General features: G+C 50.1%; 1 long non-coding RNA gene and 2 pseudogenes across 5 annotated transcripts; 2 read left to right on the top strand and 1 right to left on the bottom strand.

Moving 5' to 3' along the window:
- The first annotated feature begins 1509 nt into the window (after positions 1-1509).
- On the top strand, positions 1510-6997 carry LOC124706390 (annotated as a pseudogene).
- Positions 6998-7015: 18 nt separating this feature from the next.
- LOC124706388 lies at positions 7016-9632 on the top strand. 5 transcript variants are annotated; one of them, XR_007004403.1, is made up of 5 exons: positions 7016-7496; positions 7722-8025; positions 8372-8496; positions 9205-9373; positions 9476-9632. It is a non-coding gene; the product is annotated as an uncharacterized LOC124706388 (long non-coding RNA). The 5 variants fall into 5 exon arrangements; XR_007004402.1 differs by having other exon boundaries at positions 7732-8025; positions 9476-9631; XR_007004405.1 differs by lacking the exon at positions 7016-7496 and having other exon boundaries at positions 7510-8025; positions 9479-9632.
- A 923-nt stretch (positions 9633-10555) lies between these two features.
- LOC124646428 lies at positions 10556-15594 on the bottom strand (annotated as a pseudogene).
- Between the last annotated feature and the right edge of the window lie 426 nt (positions 15595-16020).

Raw genomic sequence — 16020 nt, 5'->3', positions numbered from 1 at the left:
TCGCTCAGAGTGGTACAACAGAAACATATGCGGGTCCAAGGCATGTCTATAGAATTACAACATTGACTCTGTTACATAAGATCATCACCGCCTCCTACTTTACAATGAGGTAAAACTGCAAATAAATTCCAGAAGAACGACTCGTAGTCTAGTCTTATCTCGAACTCTATTTGTAGAGTATTTAACTAGCTATAGAGGCTAAGAATAGATTCTAGCTAAGTAGGAGTTAGGTCATATTCAGATGAATGTGATTCTTTAATCTGGCAATATGAATCATCTGGGGACTACTCAACTAGCTCTCTATATGCTATTATTAACTTTGGAGGGGTTACCCCTATTCATATCCCCGTTGTTTGGCAACTTGTCATACCCCCAGAGTGCATGTGCTCCTTTGGCTTATGTCTCCTAACAAACTCATGACTAGAGAAAATTTGCTAAAAAGAAACATGAATAATTAAACCTGTTTGTTGCATCTTTCTGCTCTGAAGATGAAAGTGTTGATCATATTTTCTTCAAATGCATTGTGGCTAGGCAAATTTGGTACATTATTTCTATTTTCTTTAACATTTAGTTGGAACATGATTATCCATCTATTGCTAGGTTTTGGGTAGCTAATAAGAAAAACCCAGTTCTTAATTATGTCTGTGCTGCCACACTTTGGTGCATTTGGAAATTTCGTAATGAGATGATCTTTAACGGGCAATCTTGGCTTAATTTGCACCAGATTCTTCGGCTGATTTTGCTTTCGATCAGAGGGTGGAAGATCATCTTCAAGGACTTGATGCTTCCTCTCGTCGATCGCTTATGCGAGCATGCATCGAAGGAGTTGTCTGTGACCTTCAGAATTCAGAGTGACTAAATGAAGGTCAACCTCGTTAGGGTTCTTGCCAACAACCAAGAAGAAGGCGCCCACTGGGACCTAGGCTACTCCCACCTCAACATTGGAAGCATCGATATGCATCTCTCGTGAGCTTACTGAAGCTTGAAACCAATTGTCATTCGTTGGAATCAGCTCCTGCACATCGTTGCCCCTGCTTGAGAAGGATCCCTAAAAACATCTAAGGTTTTTGCCTAGTCTTTGTTCTGTTTTAGCTTTAGCTTTTGTAGCAGCTACTGTTACTTGACAAAAAAAAAAAACTCTTAATTTTCGTAATAACTGAACCTCGGGCTAGTATTATGGTTTCGTTGATTTTATCAATGGAATCGGGGAGGTTCTCCTTGTTGATTAAAAAAAAAACTTCTTTCATTAACCAAACCACTGTACACTTTGCTGAAAACATATATATACAACTCAATTTTTTTTTTTTGCGAAACACAGTACAATCAAAGACGCTCATACATACAGAGATGTCTTACAGCAATCGATACGACACTACCGGCGTAATACATGGTCGGCGTGGCGGAAAAGGAAGTATGCCCCCCGCGTACGGCCATCCGGAGAAAAGAAAGCGTGTCCTTCCTCGGTTCCTCCGACTGGCTAAGCCCTAAGCTATCAGGAGCGAGTTTTTTTTGTTTGATTTGAGAGAGAAGGAGCGAGTTGGAGAAAGGAAATAAGCAAAACAAAAAGTGTTGATCAAACCCATCCCCCTTTCCATCACCAGTCCGCCCCTCCCTCCTCGGCCAGCCGTCGTGCCTCTCCCCGCCGCCACCTCTCCTCTCCCCATCTCCGCCGCTCCTCCAGCGCGCAGTTTTAGATCTGCTGAATCCGGCATCGCCCTCCTGCCTCCGGAAAGGAGCCCCCGACCGCCGTCGGAGAGGAGATCTCCGTCGGCTCCTCGTTTCGTCCCCGACCTCCTCCCTCCGTCCCCAACCTCCTCGTCAAGCAGCAGGTTCCTACCCACTCTGGCCGGATTGCGCGTAATCCTTGCAGTTTTGACTCTTCCCTGTATACTTGTAGGCCTTGTTTACTTGGACCCGGTATTCTCGCCCACGGGGTCAGACGAGAGAGAGGCGACGCGACGGCGGCGGGGAAAGGAGACGGCGGCGGGGACTGAACGAGCAAACCTCGACGGAGACGGCGAGATCCTGCTCCGGCGACTGGTCCGCTGTAAGTCCTCGCGCCTCCTCCCCCTTTCCCATCCTCCCTAGCTAGGGTTTCGTGGTGTCGCCGCCGTTCGTGACGGAGCTCCGGGAGCTTGCAGGGAGTGGGGCATGTACACGCAGGTGGTGTAGCGGGGCACCGCCCAGAACTGATCCCTACAATGATCTTCTGGCATTAATTCAGCTTAGCCATGCCATCAACTATTGTAGGCAATAGGGTGTGTAGGAATCAGGCTCAAAAGAAGGGAACTAGGAAGATCAGGTTCCTTAGGTTCATATGAGCATCAACTAACTCACTAGCAAGTGCGTGTTGGAAGAATGTTGCACTTGTCATCTGTCATGGCTACAAGTAAAAATCCTTGAGGTGCACTATGTCCTGCTTGAATCATGTCCCTAAGCACACACCCACGCTTCAGAAGAATTTGTTGTAATTAGCACATTTATGTCTTGAAATGCTACCAGACACATTAGGGAAACATTAACAAACAAAAAAAAAACCTTGTACAAGAGGAGAAAGGGACTCAATACTCTTTTTTATTTATTTCCTGAACTCAATACTATCATGTATTTTTTCTTCAAAGAAACGATAATAAACTTCACTGTTATGTTTACTGGCAGCGGCCACAAACCATCTCCCTGCTTACCCTCAAACCGACGTGAGTGACCGCGGCACTAGATCTATCAGCGTCCTCTCGCACCTAGCGTCCTTCGCATCTGCTTGAGCGGCAGCAAACCAAGGTAAGACGCCCAGTTCCATCTCATCGTCCGTGTAATATTTTGTTACTAGTCCAATATTTTCCTTTCATACTAATTTGTTAGTTTGTTCAATTCAGGGATGATGAATCGAGGTCGACAACCTCGTGGGAGAAATCGTGCTTGGGGAAATCGTGGTGCTCAGAACCCCCCTCCTGCTCAGAACCCCCAGAACCCCCCTCCTGCTCAGAACCCCCTTGCTGCTCAGAACCCCCAGAACCCCCCTCCTGCTCAGAACCCTCCCCCTGCTCTGAACCCAAACCCTCCCCTTGCTCAGAACCCAAACCCTGCTGCTGCGAACAATGGCTTTTTGCAGTGGTCCCAGGGGGTTAATCTAATCGACAGTAAGGAACTTTATTTCGGAGACCCTGCGGTTGTCGGCACCGATCCTGGCTGCAGGTATTTGAGGAGCGCATACTGTTTCTTTATTGATCAGTCTGCTTTAGGATGTTGCTGGAAAGGTGCTTTCTCGGACCAGGATTTTTTGTCTGTTAATGGCCTCTTTACCATGACTATACCATCGGTAGCAACAACACAAAATCCCTTTGCTGATCTGTTGATTGATTTGGAAGCTTTGGGTAATTCACTTCTTCCACACTACCGCGACAATAGAGGAGTCCCTGCATTGTTCACGGACCATTTACACTACATAGTCACAACGCCACCTCCATTGGTTGTTCTAGCGGGTGCAACCGTGTTTCAAGCCAGATTTAGATTGCTTATCCGCTATCACTTTTCTTATGCACCGATAGCTGCAGTTAGAGCACTCTTCGCATCGCTCGCAAATGCCCACAAGTACCTTGGACATCGTGATGCTCAGCAACTCGAAAATCTCCTAGATCAAGCTTGGGTAGATCTTAAGATGGTTGTTTGGCGCAGTAAGTTGCTGGATAATCCTTTGTTTTATGAGCTCTTGATGTTCACAAACATGCGGACAAACCAGCGTCAGTTAGGATATACTGAGCAGCCTGAGGCACTGTACAGATTTGGGCGCAATGACGATATGCACGCACCTGAAGAAACTTTGGTGAGTACATTATATTAAAAAAATATCTTAGCTTTTTTTAGGTGAGGACCCCAATCTTTTAGGGCGTTGTTTTAACTATTGTATTCGTTTTATGCAGCTTCGTACCCCTGCTCCGCAAGTCCACCGTACATTACCTCCCCAAGGGGCTGGTCATGATATCTGGGCATACGATCCTGCTCGGTTGAATAGATGGAAATGGGAGCCGAGGCCTGCGAAAGGATCATGGAATTGGCCAATCGTGCCCATCGATCCTGCTTGGATAAGACGGTGGGGAAATAAAGCGCCTAATTTAAATCCACAGGCACCGGCAACAACTTTTAAAGCTAATGTTAGTATTATCGTTCTTTAGCTGCATCTATTTGATTTGGTGAATAAATGTGATTTGGAACTTACGCACAAAGTATTTTTGATCGCAGTCTTATAATGTACTCATAGAACAACAGATGGATGACCCAAACCAACCTACCCTTATGTTAGCCAAGATATTTGGAGTGTACTTCGCACACGCTTCAGCGCTTATCCTTATACATCTGCAGGCGACCACGGCACAATAGTACGCTCTTTTGGCTTCCCCTTTCCATAAATAGCTTGGAAATTAATTTCTTAAATAATAGTTTTGTTTCCTTTTTTTTATATAGCATTGATGTGCCTTACGAGCTGTACCGGAGGTTGGTGGACTCGAGTGTACCTGTAGTGTAAGGTCGAGTAGGTCTTTGAATTTGATCATGCACGATGGTTGCTGTGAATCAAGGCAGACGTCATCACAAGTCATTGCAAAGGTTGCATCCATTGAGATACCCCGTCGGGAATGGCAAGACCTCATTGCCAAATTGCTGGGCAACATGACGCAGCAGGGGGCATCTGCGCCACTAAAGCAAGCAACCCTAGAGGCGTTGTGGTATGTGTGTGAGGAGATTCCTCCTGAGCACTTGGTGCAGGATCAAGTCAATGCAGTTCTCACTGCAGTTGTGCAGGGAATGAACCAGACAGAGCTATGAAGTCCGTCTTGCAGCAGTCAAAGCTCTATATAATGCTCTTGATTTTGCTGAGAGCAACTTTGCAAATGAGATGGAGAGGACCTTTATAATGAAGGTCATTTGTGATACAGCTGATCAGGCAGGCAGCCTTTGAATGCCTTGTTGTGATCGCATCCACATATTATGTGGACTTGTCTCCTTATATGCAAACTATATTCAATCTGACAGCTAATGCTGTGAAAGGAGATGAGGAACCAGTTGCGCTTCAAGCTGTTGAGTTCTGTAGCACTATTTGTGAGGAAGAGATTGAACTCCAAGAGGAATATGAGGGATCTGATGATGCTAACTCAACTGTAAATTATCGCTTCATTGAAAAGGCTCTCCCTTCACTTGTTCCAATGCTGCATTCTGTTAAAGCAAGAGGAAGATCAAGAGCAAGATGATAATGCTTGGAACATTTCCTTGAGTGTTGGAACGTGCCTTGGACTTATTGCTAGAACTGTTGGCGATGCAATTGTCCCACTTATGATGCCGTTTGTGGAGGCTAACATCACAAAGCCGGATTGGTGTTGTCGTGAGGCGGCCACTTTTGCATTTGGTTCTATCCTTGATGGCCCCTCCCTTGAGAAACTTGCTCCCCTGGTACAAGCTGGACTTGATTTTTTGCTCAACACAATGAATGATCCAAACAGCCAGGTAAAGGACACCACTGCATGGTCTCTTTGGCGAGTATTTGAGCTTTTGCATTCTCCATGCAGTTCAAATCCAATCATATCGAATGCGAACCTTCCTCGTATCATGACCGTGTTGCTAGAGAGTAGCAAAGATGTTCCAAATGTGGCCTAGAAAGTCTGTGGAGCCATATATTTCCTTGCCCAAGGTTATGAAGATGCAGAGGCGGTCTCATCTTTGCTTACACCTTTTCTTCCTAATGTTATAGCTGCTCTCCTTACTGCAGCGGATCGTGGTGACATGACCCATTTCAGGCTTCATTCATCTGCTTATGAAGCGCTGAATGAGATTGTTAGAGTCAGCAACATACCTGAAACTTCAAGCATCATAGGGCAGTTATTGCAAGAGATTATGAGGAGATTGAACCTTACCTTTGATCGCCAAATAGATACATCTGGTGTTAAGGAGAAGCAAAGCGATCTGCAGGCTTTGCTGTGTGGTGTATTGCAGGTCATTATCCAGAAACTGAGCAGCTCAGATGTGAAGTCCATAATTGCTCAGACTGCTGATCAGTTGATGTTGCTGTTCTTCCGCGTCTTTGCTTGCCACAGTGCTACTGTACATGAAGAAGCAATGCTTGCAATTGGTGCTCTTGCTTATGCCACTGGTCCAGATTTTGTGAAATACATGCCTGAGTTTTTCAAGTACCTTGAAGCAGGCTTGCAGAATTATGAAGAATACCAAGTATGCTCCATCTCTGTAGGGGTGGTTGCTGATATTTGCCGTGCCTTGGAAGATAAGATTTTGCCCTTCTGCGATGGAATTATGACCGTTCTCAAGGATCTCTCGAACTCACTGCTAAACAGGTCTGTGAAACCTCCAATTTTCTCATGCTTTGGAGACATTGCTCTTGCCATCGGTGAAAATTTTGAGAAATACCTGCTGTATGCTATGCAAATGCTTCAAGGAGCGGCTGAGCTTCTTGTTGTTTTGGATCCAAGTGATGAGGATATGGTTGATTATGGTAACCAGCTCAGACGTGGCATATCGAGGCATACTCTGGCATATTACAGGGTATCAAGGGCGCAAAGGCTCAGCTGATGATATCATATGCAGGCCATCTATTGCAGTTCACCGACGCTGTCTACAAAGATAGTAGCAGGTGCATGTCATTTCTTTTCCCTTATTACATGGGCGATTGGTCCTGTTCCTTAACATCATGTGTATGTGTGTTTTACTTTCAGGGATGATAGCGTGACAAAGGCTGCGGTTGCTGTCCTGGGAGATCTTGCAGACACACTTGGCCCTATCTCCAAGGATCTGTTCAAGAGCCACCTCTTCCATGTTGAGTTCTTGATGGAGTGCCAAGATATGGACGACGAAGTCAGGGATACGGGGTCGTAGACCCAGGGAATGATAAACCAGGCAATAGTTTCTTAGTACTCCCTCCGTCCCACGGAAACTGTCGGACGGACGTTTTTTCAAAAAGACCCTCCACGAATTCCTGACAAGCATGTGAGTCTCTCCTCTCCACCATCTTCGTGTCCCTGTCCGCAGCGTCGCCCGCCGCTCTCTGTCGCTGGCCACCACGCCGCATCTAGGACCGGTTCCTCTCCCGCATCCACCATCGCTCCCTCCCGCAGCTCTGCAGCCTCCATTAGGTGGATCGGAAAATTGGACTTTTTCGACGGATCCACCGTAGCTTCCCAACGACGCCGAGAAGAGGAGATAGAAGCAACAGGGAGGCCGTGCGCCACCTCTATGCACTGGATTTGAAGGCAAGGTCTGCGCTCCCCACCGCGTCGACATCCAAATCCAAAGGTCCAAAATTTTTCCGCGGAGGTGGCGGGGACGGCAAGGTTCTCTTCAAGCTGGCCGCCGCCAAGGTCAACCGCGCCGACACGGTCCAGCAGCAGGGCAAGTACCCGCCGCCGCCCTACGCCTCCCTCTACCCGGGACTCGAGTGCTCCAGCACCATCCTCAAGCTCGGGGCCAACGTGCCCCCGCGCTGCATCGTCCGCATCCAGGTGAGGTCGCTGACATCCTTTTCCCCAAATTTATCCCCCATGGTGATTGCTGTTCCTGTGGCATGCGATGCCTATTTCTGTGGATGATCTTCTTAGTCTCTGCCTTTTGGTAGCAGCAAATGATCTTCAATAGAAATTTCGTAGTCATAAGTTTTCAGTTCTTAATTTGAGGTATTTTCTTCAAATTGGATTATTGAGTACAGCTTAGGTGCTTAACTTTGACAGTAACAAGCAGGAAGGAGCTTCAGTTGCTCACATGAGATGCGAAGTGGGCAATCCTTCCTCAGGTTGGAAGATGTTCATCCTAAAGTAAACCAATTTAGGCAAACAAGAAAGGTCTGGATTTTGCATCAGATTCCTATTGTGCGAGAACACAAACAGAATATATGCAACATTTGCGGGATGGTCAATGGTACTTCTAATATTTCTAAGTGCATTCTTCATGCAAGCATCTCGTAATGGCAATGATCTATGGTTGACTTACAGGGTTGATACCAGCACATTTACCAAAAATACAAGATTTTATCTGGTAAGAATGTTAGTTCCATCAATGAGGATGTTAGTTCCCATGCATGCTACCAAAACTTGAATCTGTGGATATCTGTAGCTTCAGAATCATTTTTCACTCACCTGATGGCATCAAGTTAATACCATTAACCACCAATTGGTCCCACTGACACTAAGATAGTGTTACTGTTAACTACTTGACTAACAATAAAATTTCCCTGTAATGAAATTGACGAATTGAGTCCAGTTTCTCTGGTGTTGCACTGCAGTTTGCAGCTTCCTCACACATGACATACAGTATAACCATAGTTAACTGTACTGACACTTACCTTCCTCTGTTTATTTATTGTGTCGGCTTATAATTTCAGGCAAGTCATGAGCAAGAGATGCCGCTCTTAATGCCATATAATCACTGCTGCTAGATATTGGAATAGAGAGAGCTACAGGAATCGTGTGAAATATCACTGGGGGTTCTGATTTGACTTTGTTTGAGGTCTGCTCCATCTTTTTTCCAGTGTTTTGTTCACGTCATGCATTGTTTGATGAACTTATTTTTTGTAGGTTTCTCTGATGGCATATTATATGATTGTAAAGTTGTCATACATCTAATATTACATCAATAACATTAAACAGAAAAGTTTCTACTACTAGGATACATAGTATTTTGGTTGATTCATACACGCCAATATTAATACAAGTGGGTATGATAATGACTAGGAAACAGACATCTAGAATTTGTGGTTTAGCAGCTTGTTTTCCTTGGAAATAGACCAAGTGGCCTTATTTTAATTGCTTTGTTTTTTATGGGTGTTTCTCTGAGGTTCATGTTGATTGATTTTGAGTGATCCCACAGAAGACAAGGCTTCGGAGGAGTTTGATGTCCAATTAGACTGTCTTCTACTATCTCTGTTCAATTGTTTACCCTGTAACATCATTAACTTATTGTCACCTAACATGTTTACCTGCATTTACAAACACAATATAGCAAAGTGGCATGCACTTCAAATAAGCCTTTACCTTCTATATATTAAACAGTGGAAACAAATCGTTATAATGAGCTGCCTCTCTGGCTCTCTCCAACATGAACACAATGTTTTCAGACTTAACCATGTTAATATACAAGGTTGATTCAATTGATTAAACAAATTCTTCTATGTATTGACAAAGATTACCAAAGATGCTCATGGATTCAATTACTTAGGGAAAAGATGGTACACAAATCAGAGTATTTGGAAGAAAGGCGTCCAGGCTTTACTCTTGTTGCTGCACCAAGAACAATCTTGCCAGAAGATGTGACAGAACCAACAACAGGGATCAAGTTCCCTACCCTTCTTGAGGACAATTCAAACCCACTGCATTACCTTCTTCAGGTAACAGTTCAGGACTATTTAGGTGGTCCTTATCTCACACCTTATCTAAATCTTAAGAATGTGAACTGAAAAGTTGAACTGAAACTCGAGTTTAAACTGCAGTAGCTTCTTCAGGTAACAGTTCAGGACGACGACGATCTTGTCCAGGGAGCCGAGGACCTCACCGTCGAAGCAGCTGGCGGCCTAATGGCGCGGGGAGGAGGTCGAGCCGTCGCGACAACGATGAGCTCAGAGGCAGGGCCGCGATGGCGTCGAGCTTGTAGGGTGAAGCGGCGGCAGCAGCAGGAGGCGCGATGGCGTCGACCTTGTGAGGGAAGCGGTGAGGCAGAGCTCCTGGTCGAGCCGAGGAGGAGAAGGAAGAGGCGGAGATCCTCCTCTACGCCCCACCGGCGAAGCTGCTACTCCGCGCCCCACCGGCGGAACTCCTTTGCGCCCCACCGGCCGAGCTCCTGGTCGAGACGAGGAGGAAGCAGACGTCCTGGTCAAGCGGAGGGAGCTGCGAACCCAGAGACGGAGCTCCTCCTTTGCGCCCCACCGGCGGAGCTCCGGCGTACTGCGGCGGACGGCGAGGGACGGACGGAGATTGTCAGCCACAGACGCCATCTTTGATTTTAAGTTTAAGGACCTGATTGGGAAAGAAATATAACTAGAGGGGGGGTTTTCGTAAAATTGTATTTGAACTAACCGTCCGACAGTTTCCGTGGGATGGAGGGAGTATGAGAAATTATCTTGCTTTGTCTTTTATGGCGGATGTTCTGTTTTGTTGCTGCGCCAATGCTTGTTTGGCGCAGATGAACGGAAGGATATCAAAGTATATGTAGCGTCAGTGGTAGGAACCTTGTCGTAGGTGTATCCTGTGTTGCTTATTTTCAGTCTGTCAAGTCGTTATGCGTCACATTTTCAGTGTGTCAAGTTGGTATGCGTCACATTTGACGGCAGTGGGATATGGGGGTTATGGCATTGGACGTCTTGAACAGCTAAATTGTTAAATGTATTCTACTCTGTGTTCATCCATGCTATCCTGCTTGATGTTACTGTTTTTTGCAGTATAATGTTCTTATCATGCTTTTGTGGATTGAACTATGTCCGAGCTGTGTTTAATGAAATTTCTGCAGTTTATGAGTTGCACTAATGCAGCTGCTGCACTAATGCAGCTGCTGCACTCAGGACCTCAGGTAAACATACCGGTACAAAATCTGGAGATTTATTTAGTCATATTTGCAACAAGCAGCACTCTGCGACACCAAGTAGCAATGTTTCGAACTGTTCATATATACATGTGGAGAACGAACACTTCTGGCAAACAAGCAGCAAGGCAACTGAACGCTCTGCACACTCTTCAGGCGGCCTCTGTGGAGATGATCTCCAGCTCGGCCCACCATAGCGGCGACACCTTGGGGGTGGCTGCGTCCGGTGGCATGGCGGTGATCTCCCTCAGCCGCCTCGCGACCTTTGTCATTGTCGGCCGCCGCCTCGCCTCCCGGTCGGTGCAGGACCGTATCACGCCGTCCAACTTGTTCATGGTGTCGGCCTGGAGAGGCGCGTTCCTGCTAGGATCCCTAGTTCCTGCTTAGGCCGGGGTCCGTCACGTCCCTCAGCTGCCTCTCCCCTCTGAGGAAGCTCGCCGCCCAGCCCTCGAGCAGGCCACCGTCTGACGCCGTGAACCTGCCGGACATGATCTCCAGCAGCACCATGCCGTAGCTGTACACGACGCTCTCCTTGTCGGACATGGGCGGGGACTTCAGGCTCGCCATCTCCATCTCCTTGGTGGTCGACGAGGCCTCGTCGGAGCAGAAGAAGACGTCGGCGATCTTGGCGGCGAAGTCGTCGGTGAGGTAGACGGTGGACGTGTCGAGCGTCCCGAGGATCTCCGGCGGGCTCAGCTGGTGCATGTGCTCAGGCAGTAGGCGATCCCCACTGCCACTCGCAGCCGCGTCGGCCAGTCCAGGTGACCGTCTTCCCTCACTGCAGCAAACCATATCATTGTGCTAAAACTCATGGATGGATGTGTTGTGGACGAAACTCCAGTAGGTAGAGCATCTCCACTCGTCCCCCCGAACAGGTCCCCGGCCATTTTTACATCCGGACGGCGTAAATCGGCCCAGTCGCGCCCCCGGTTCCTCGTTTTCGTCCGGATTTGGCCCTTCATCCATCCGGCGAGCCCACGCCATCCCCGGTCCCCCGGGGCGCGCTCGGGGACTCCGGACGAAAGATTTTGGCGCGAAACGTCGTGTGGACCCGCGTAGTCGGCGATAGGAAAACCAAATCCTGTCGATTTTCCCTCCAATTTGCTTGCATATCCCCATTCTCTCCCGCCGAATTTGATCATTCTCCTCGTCTTCCAGTTCCAGTTCCCGGCGGCGTCTTCTCGTCCACCACCGCTCTCCTCCTCGTCTTCTCGTCCACCACAATGCCGCCGAAGGCGACGACGAGGAAGCCGGGGGCGAAGAAGGAGCGGCCGCCGGGCATGACGAACGCAGAGTGGACGGCGGACGAGAAGCGGCGCGAGGTGGAAACATGCGGCAGGGCGGAGAGGGTGAAAAAAGCCGCCGCCAAGAGGGCGACAGCGGCGGCCCAGGACGAACAAGCGAGGAAGATCAGCATGGCCATGAGCGGCGGCGGCGGCGCCATGTTCCCCGGCCAATGGCCGGCGCAAGGTACAAGTAGTTCCCCGTCGTCCTTCTCCCCTTCGATGTACTCGCCGTCGCCGCCTGCCATGTTCCAAGAGGGCGCCTACGCCCAACCGTCCAGGTTCACGCCGTCGCCGCCCGAGCTTGACGTCAGCATCGGCGACCAGTTCGAGGGCAGCTCGCCGGTCATGCGACGAGGGCCGCTCCCGTTCGGCGCGATGGCGGCGCCGAACGAAGAGGAGATCCACGAGATGATCACCTCCGGCTCCATGGCCGCCGCTGCGAGCCCGGGGTTCTTCATGGCCGCCGCCGCCGCGAGCCCGGGGTTCTTCACGCAAGAGGAGGCGAGGGCGACGGCAGCTGTGGCGGCGCGCAACGAGCATCGGGAGGATGTTGCCGACGGAAGCCAAGCCGTCGAAGAAGAAGACGAAGAAGAAGAAGAAGAAGAGCCAACTCAAGCCGCCGCCAACCTGTCGAAGGGGAAGAAGAAGAGGAAGAAGGAGTCGCCGCCTGCCGAACCGCGTATCAAATGGACGCCAAAGGAAGAGGAGTGCCTCGCCGAAGCTTGGATGACCGTGTCCACGAACGGCATAAACGGGGCCAATCAGTCGTTCGACACATATTGGCTTCGAGTGAGGCAGGCGTACGAGAACGCAAACTCGTCGATCCCTACTTCAACAAGACGAACATGAACGTGTACCGGGGAGACAAGGCAATGGCCACCCATTGGGGGATCATGCAGACGGCGTGCAACAAATGGCACGGCATACAGGAGGAGGTCGACAAACGGCCGATCAGCGGCCACGACTTGGAGCAAAAGGTATGCTCCGTCGACCCTGCATCACCGAGGTACATCGTCGTGAGCTGACCCGTATCGCCGTGCTCTTTTTCCCTCAGCTGCGCCGTGCTTTGGACATGTACACGGACGACACCGGCCTGCGGTTCAAGCTCCCGAACGTCTACGCCCGCCTCGAGAACTGCGAGAAGTGGAAGGAAACCCGCACGACCCTCTCGAAGAGCAAGACCGAGCAGTACAACCCCGACGCTCCGGCGGCTTGCGCGGCGGAAGGGCGCCCTGAACTCGGCTAGAAGAAGCTCAAAGAGCTCAAAAAGACGGGCAATCCCGCCGACAGGATGCAGGCGTCGATCGACAAGTGCTGGGCCGACTTGAGGTCGCACGCCGACGGGAGGAACGACAAGTTCGACGGCGAGGTGGCGGGAGATGCTCGCCAACCAAAGCGTCCGGATCGCCCTGCCGAAGACGACGGCGGCGGCGAAGAAGAGGAACACGGACTTGGCGTTCCCGATGGGCGGCGGCAACTATGGAACTGATGGACGAGGAGACGAGGAATTGGTACCAGGGCCACCGCAGCGACATCCTCCGAGCCACTCCGACCAGTCCTTCGTCGTCTCCGCCGGCTCCTACCTCGGCTTCCTCACCATCTACCTCATCGACTGCGGCTGCTTCGACGTCCACTGCCGCTGCTTCGTCGTCGACTTCCACAGCCGCTTCGGCCACGGCGTGTGAGGAAGCTGGTCCGTCGGACACCGCCGTGCCGGCCGGGACTGCCGATGAACCTGTTTTCGTGTAATTTCCCTCCGATCGCCGATCTGTGGCTGATCCTTTTGCTCCTTTTGCCGATCAACTGGCCGTACTTGTAGCGCGGAACGGCACTTTGTTTGAATTTAAACTATGTCCGGCGAACTCCGGGTAGACGACTGGAAATACGGTACTCCCAACGACTTAATTTCGTCCAATCCGGCGGTTGTTTCGTCCGGATTTGAGCGTGGGGAGCGCCAACGAGTGGAGATGCTCTTACCATGGAGATGCTCGTAGAGCGTGCCGTTCGGAGCATACTCAAACACCATCATCCTTGTGAATGGCTGCTCCTCCTGGCAGTAGCCGAGCAGGTTCACGAAGTTCTTGTGGTTTAGCTTGTTATCTGAAAACAACACAATGGACATTTGTTCAGTTTCATGGCTTTTTCGAGAGTAAATCCTAATTTTGTCAGTTCCATCCTAGCTAGAGTTTTTTTTTTTTTTTTTTTTTTTTTTGTTGCGTTAAAAGAAGCTGATATTAATTCGGTCCGACCTTTTTCCTGAACCGTGTCTCGCAGTGCTTGGACCACACCCCTTGGCGGAGCTCTTGGTGGTCGACACCACCGCGATCTCAACGCCGCTCGACAGCGTCCCCTTGTACATCATGTACTCCGACAGGGAGCCGATGAGCCGATGACGTTGCTGAAATCTTCGCAGGCGGCCTCCAGCTCCGACCTCTTCGCGACGGCACGCCTGCAGCCAGTTCCCAGTCACTCCCAAGAAAAGAAGTGATACAAATGGAATCTTGGCACAGTTTTCAGTGAGGAACCGAAAGCCCTCTGCAGCTGCCCGCTGAGCCCGGTCGCCCACGGCCTGACGGTGACCACCTTGCTGGACCGGTAGCACAGGACGAGCAGCGCCACCGACATGACCGCGAGGACGGAAGCTCCTGCTCCCGCGATGACATACATGCGGCGAGCATGCCCCGCCGCTTGAGACGCTTCACCGACCGCAGCGGCGCCGTGGGTGACCACCGTGGCCGGCTCCGGAGGCAGCGTGATGCCGCGTGCGGCGTGCCGAGGCGCCGCCAGAGGCTTGGATTAACCTGCCAATGATCGAGTCGGCAGACCGAGAGAGTGGTGAGCAGAAGAGGCGGAGAAGAACTGGACAAGAGACGCGCGCCAACTACCGGTGCTGCGGTTGCTCGGTGGTTCAGCTGTCCGTCTCTGACAGCCGACACATATCATTCCCGCCTCAGATTGTTGTGTATCTATGCAATGCAATCTAAGAAGATCGAGTGTGGGTGGAATACCTTTGAAGCTTTTAAGGTGATCATATCATTTTCTGGGGTTCTTTACTAATTTAAACGGAAAATGGAATGTTCCGACCAATAAAAAACATGAACATCTAGATGAAGAAGTTTCCAAGCTACTCTCGCTACTGTAACGCCTTTCACGAAATTACACTACGTTCTCTACCATTGACACACCGGAAGCCAGAGCATCTCTGAGTTGAACATGAGAGCTAGGTAGAGTTCTCACCGAGCGACGGAGGGTGCATCTTCTTCCCGGTGGTTCGCCCTTCCTGCAGTCAGTGCGTACTAGCATCAGTACCTTAATTCTCAAGGAACGTGAACTAAGGGAGTAGCAAAGCTTGCTCTTATGACAGAGAGAAGAACACATGGATTAAATTCCGTGAATGATTCTTCAGCAGTTGGTATGCTCAAAAGAACAGAGGATATGCAAGTAGGCACACATACTGACATACCTTGCTGAGCATCGGAGCCGCAGGTGGCAGGAGTACTGGAACTGAAGAAGATGATGAGCAGAAGCAACCCAGCCACCACTCTGCACAGCCTCCCCATGGATCAACGCTCGAGATAGAGATGCGGTTACTCAAGCTATGTGCCACAAGCTTGCGAGAAATGGGGAGACGGGCGTGTGACAGTAGAGCGGAGCGACGGCCGAGGGAAGAAGAAGAGAGCGAGAGGGAGACTCGGGTCAAGAAGCGGCCGAGGAGCTAGCAGCCGGGAGGGTATGGACCTATGGGGGTGTGGTGGCCACGCACGAGCGCGGAGGAAGGGGAAAATGGAGCGATGGCTATGATGATTTTTTTCAATTTTGTTTGGGCGTGACCACCGAACGCCACGCGCCCACGCCGCCCACGGCACACCGATGGCTCCGCTCGGGTTTAGAGCGGCTCGACGAGCGTCGGTGCGTGCCCGCTCTCGGCGTATGGATGGCTGTTATCGGAGAGATTCATCAGAGTCCAAACTACCACATTGGACAGTTCCAAGTGAAGACGAAGGTAATGCGTCGTCTACCGCGGCCGTGATGCGGACTGCCCTAGCGTAGGGCGTTTGGGGGCTCAACGTTCTCGTGGAAACGTCCAAGTCGTCGGCTACCACAACCTCTAAATATACTCAGTCCAGGCTCTCCACCCCTCGCCGACGTTCTCCCCCCGCTTGCACCACGAAGA

Source organism: Lolium rigidum, chromosome 4, assembly GCF_022539505.1.
Source record: "Lolium rigidum isolate FL_2022 chromosome 4, APGP_CSIRO_Lrig_0.1, whole genome shotgun sequence".
Classification (NCBI taxonomy): domain Eukaryota; kingdom Viridiplantae; phylum Streptophyta; class Magnoliopsida; order Poales; family Poaceae; genus Lolium; species Lolium rigidum.
The sequence above is the reverse complement of the archived record's forward strand: the minus strand, read 5'-3'. Positions and strand labels throughout refer to the sequence as shown.